Here is a 5,346-nt window from a genome sequence, read left to right on the forward strand (position 1 = left end):
AAGGTCCTTATGGTCGAGTACCTCTCCTTATTAGTCGAGCGTGCTTACGCACCCTAAAGGTCCTCTTGGTCGAGCACCTAAAGGTGATGGCGGCCTTAACAGTCGAGCCTGCTTACGCATCCTCTCCCTCTTGGTCGAGCACCTAAAGGTCCTTATGGTCGAGTACCTCTCCTTATTAGTCGAGCGTGCTTACGCACCCTAAAGGTTCTTTACTTATTGGGTGGGGGGGCTATGGTCGAGCCTGCTTACGCATCCTTAACAGTCGAGCCTGCTTACGCATCCTTATCAGTCGAGCCTGCTTACGCATCCTCACTTGATACGTTTCAAAGATCACGAACAATCATACGTGCAGCATGCTCCCAAACGAACCCTTTCTTTATGGCGGACTCCGCAGTGGAACCGAGACACAGAAAGCAATCCAGCTAAGGTGCTAACGAAGAAAAGACGCTCGGACTCGAACCGAGATCTACCGCCCTAGTGCCGGGGGTCCTTTACCCTTCAAATACGTCTTTGCCCCAAATATAGGTTTGGCGGCGCCCCAAATATAGGTTTGCCAATGTAGGCGACTTGCGAAAGGGGAATAACCTTGCACTAGGAAGCGCAAGCCCCTCCGGGTCCTTGCCCCTCCTATTTCTTCTCTGGCGGCTTCGCACCTTGATGATAGATCAATGAAGGAAAGCAAGATCCTCCTGCACTGGAATCATGAGCCTGCACAAGTCATTACGAGAGCCAGGCCTGAGAGCCAGTTGGATGGATCAGAATGACTGTTCAAGGAGCTGTCTGGCTGCATGTCAAGTTGCTGGAATCAAGTTGCTGCAGAATCTGCCGATGCGCATTCTGCTGGTCTCCTCTGGCCGCTTCTTTTGGGGATTGCCCTTCTATCTTAAATCTTAAAGAGAAGGCAGCCTTCCTCGTTCAGTGGGGAAGTCTATTCCCTCTCAATCAATGCCCGGAAAGGGAACTATGAGAAAGGCACTTCAAGAATACATACATCTGGAGATAGGCCATTTAAATAGACCGATTCCAATAGCGAGCGGTTAATCCCGCAAACTACCGGGAAGCCGACTACATAGGTAGGGGGCGTGCTGACATGCTTGACTTTCTCAATGTTGGAGGTCCGCTAGCAGCTTGAGCCATAAAGACTTCTTCATTCAACGGATTTCATTCATTCATTCACTGGCTTTCCTCTCTAAGAAGTCAGGTCGATCCAAAGCCATTGCTTGAAGCGATTTCCTTGAAGGAAGTCTGCTACCGAAGCAGGATTGCTTGACACACAAGCATACCAACCCGAGGGAAGTAAGGATGGTGGTCGATCAAGCTATTCTATTAAGAAGTAGGAATCCGCTTCTCCATGCCCTTCCATTTTCAAGGGGTAGGCCCTTCGCGGCACACAAACAATATTTGATTTTTTCACTGGCACATTCGGTAGCCCCTGCGCGTACTAAGACTAAGGCTACAGCTCACTTCTTCCTTACTAGACCGATTGCCATGAATGAATGAACTGGCTTTACTTTAGCTACAGGGACTGTTTCACCGACCTAAGAACCATTTCCTTTAGCAGCAGCGGAGGATATTCGATAAAAGCAAAGAACACACCGAAGCTCCTCAGTCCTTGCATACTAAGATTATTCTTATCCGTGCTTTCGTGGAAGTCTCACTTATCAAGGAAGTATGACTAAGATAGTTTCTCCTTGCGGGAAGCATTAGCACCTCAGCTCAGTACGCATAGAAGTACAGTCTACCTCTATTTAGCTCTACTGGCTTTCTTATACCTATACCAGGAACCCGAGCCCACTAGGAAGCCTTTCGCTCTTTTAGATCGTGTAATGCAATCTCAGATCTTCACTTCCTATGCCCTGAAACCAACCCTATATCTGTGTCCTGGCACTTCATAGAAGAAGGAGCTTCCTTAAATACTTCACTACGCTGGATTTACTCTCTAAGCTGGAGCCACACCACCAAAGCAGGAGTGCTTGACTGGACGATGTCTGCTAGAAGCTCATCCCGAGGAAGCTTCTTTGTCCACAATTCAGGTGAATAGCCTTGAATAAGTCAAGGAAATCACTCCTCAGACTTCTTTCCAGTCATAACAACCAGACCCGGTTATCGTGTTATCGTTCGTGGGTATTAGGACGTCGGCGTGAAAGAGAGTCCTTTGGCTCCAGGAATGCAGTCAAGCGCTTTCTACTAAGTAAAGGAGTGATAGTGAGACAGAGAAGGCGGCTACTGCTACGGCGACAGATGTAGGAATGCTTGCTGCCAAGATCTCAGTATCTTTGTGTTGTGAGCGAGAAGACCCTCAATGGAATAGCAGCACAGCAATAATGGGGGGTTCCATAGTCCAGACCTTCCATAGGCCAGCAACCAATGGCTGCAGCGCAAACAATGAAATACATGATAACAAGGCACAGCACAATAAGGTCCGTCCCTCTCAAGAGCTCTTTCAGATTCAAACTCCTCCCGATGATTGGCATTTCGCAGCTTAGGAACAATGATGGCACCAATAATGCAGGTCGACCCGAGGCCCCTGTGGAAGACAAAGGAAAAGCATTTAAGAAGCAAGCAAGTGATAAGTATCTAATCTATGCCTTGCCCTATGAACAAAGTAGTCTTTCCTCACAGCAGGAAACAAGCTTGTCATGTCAGGCAGACGAAGGCCGCCTTGGCTTATTAGCGACCCAACCGATCCAGCTGTCACGGCTTAAGAAGCAGCTTAATAAAAGGGGCATACTTTCTTGTTATCGAAAGCGACCCGTGGCATCATGATAATAACACGGTTCAACCGTACCCAACCTTTCAACAACAATAGACGTTCAGAGCCTGGTTCAGCTCTCAGTGAATCAGAGGGCGATCGAACGAAAGAGTTCTCCCTCCGGCTAAAACTACATACGTAACGGTGTGTAAACACACTCAGCGACCAGCCTTTCTGATAAAGAAGTCAGTGTCCTCTGCTGTGTTTCGATTTGGGAATATCTGGCAATTTTTTAGTTTTAGGAAGATTCCCCTGCTTGCTGGGGGAGCAGACGATGATGAAGATTCAGGCACAGAAAGCAAGCAAAGAGCTTTATACCACCAGGGCCCTATCTTCTTTTGGATTGGATGGAATGTCATCCTTAACTACGCCTTACTAGTCCTCCGGTAAATAGGCTATATCTTTTATTTCTCGCCAAGGGACTCGCTAAGGTGCCAGTTGTTATAGTGCTATCTTTGAATAATCAGTAAGATAGTTGTTCTCTTTCTGACTTAAGAATAGTAAGTCAAGGTTCTGAAAGAAATCACATACTACTCTTTTGATTTGAAAGGCGGCAACCGATTCGATGCCTGCCGGTCTCACTGAGTTACTGGTGGGTGCGATCTTCGGCTATGATTTTGCGGCCACATGGATGACCAGGTCCCTAAGGTGGGTGAGGTTCCAGCTTCCGTACAAGGGAGCTTCATCTAATCGGATGGGATCAAGTGTGACTTTTCACACAGGTAAACCTCAGCTTTGGTTATTACAGCTCGTGGCCATCATTCGCATTAACACATCACATCTTAGTGTGGATGCTGGCTGACGAGGTATACCCAGGACAGGTCTTTAAAGCGTATGCGATCTTTCCTATTAGTTAAGCTCTCGCGGATCGTAAGGTTGCTGAGCGTTATCAACAGCTCATGGCTAGCTTAGATGTTCGTATATCTAAGGAGAAGTCCTTGATATCGAAAACAGCTTGTTTTGAATTTGCTAAACGCTTTGTCATCCGTAATGGCACTTTGGACTTGAGTCCCGAAAGTCTTAGAGGAGCTTATCTAGTCAATGATAGGCCATAGTGAACGGAACCCTGCAAGACAAGTAATATACATGGGTAGTAGCTAGAACATTGGAATGTATTTGGAATCCGACCACTAAGGATAGAGGCCATGAAATACACTTGTGCACTTTCTTGGCTATTCGTTGCAACACCACCTCCTAAAGGGCTTTTCGGCGAAGCTTGAAAAGCAAAGGATGCGTAAGCAGGCTTTTTAGTTACTTATTTGAGAGGGGCCACCCAATAAGTCAAATCAATTTCTTGCTCGACTAACAGGAGAGGATGCCCCCGGCAGGGTGAGGAAGCGAACTCTCGACTAAAAGGCCGCCATCGCTCTCAATTAAGGGAGAGGAATTTATTGCTTTGGGGGGGGTGACTTATTTAGAGGGGCCACCAAATAAGTAAACCCAGGATCAAATATAATGAAGTTTTCTATTACTAATCATATTTTCTAAAGCTACAGAATCTATACTTTTTCCTATTCCTACTCTTCATACTGACATGCCTAAAGGACATAAGGAGCTATAGTTATAAAACACTACCTAATCCAGTCTAAGTGGTTCATTCTCCTCCTAATGCCGTGTCAACACCTGGGAAATCTCTCTCCTAATTGTGTGTCAAAAGCAGTGAGTAGATATATTTGGTCGTAGTTTCTGCTGTTCATTGCTTGACATCATAGTATGTTAAGGAGCCTATGCATACTTTCTATATTGCTTTGAGAAAACCATGCATCGTGAAATAACAGATATGCTGGATAGAGTGAGAAATGAATTGATTGAAGAAATGACCAACATTCACCGATCCAAGCTGTTATAGGTACAAAAAGCATGAAACACCTCATCAGGTTGTTCCTGCTGCTGCTGGTGGAACCGGTAGTCGGCGGGTACGAGGTGAAATGGGTGATGGTAGAACCCGTGGCGGTACGTGGATTACTAGGTTATTGCCGCTCGAGTCAACACGTTTCAGGACATAACACACCTAAGAAGCTCAAACTCAGGCCGGCCAAGGTTCTGAAACACGATGTGAGCTCGATCCTCCGCCTGCTCTTCATGCAAGAGGTTTATATACCAGATTGTTCCCTATGGTTTCCGGAGGTGTGCCCATTTGGTTCATTCCACTAATATTGACCCTAGCACATGATTAGCGAATCAATTGATACCTAAGTCGATACCTAATGATACCTAAGTCAATCCTATAGTGAGTCCTATAGCTACGTAATCCCATAGCGAATCCCATAGCCAATCCCAAAGCCCCATAATTGATCAATAATTCATCGCATCAGTTATATACGTGAATCCTACGTAATTGTAACCTAAGCAGATCATCATCTTTGCTACTGATCCAAACTCATAACCACATAAATAGTGCCAGAGCCTATTGATTGACCAAGTCTCACTAGCATCAGTAGATTGAACAAAGCAAGCTGGGCCAACAGAACTAGTATCAGCAGCTGCGCTCTTGTAGCCTCGCTATCTATAATGTAAGCATCTACCCCAATCATAGAAGAAGGAATGACCTGCGCTGTTAATTACCAGCATCCTCACCAATAGCATCAGATAAA

The sequence above is a fragment of the Pinus tabuliformis genome, chromosome 4_2 (genome assembly GCF_031772625.1).
Source record: "Pinus tabuliformis cultivar Carrire ecotype Pingquan chromosome 4_2, CPIR1, whole genome shotgun sequence".
NCBI classification, from domain to species: Eukaryota; Viridiplantae; Streptophyta; class Pinopsida; order Pinales; family Pinaceae; genus Pinus; species Pinus tabuliformis.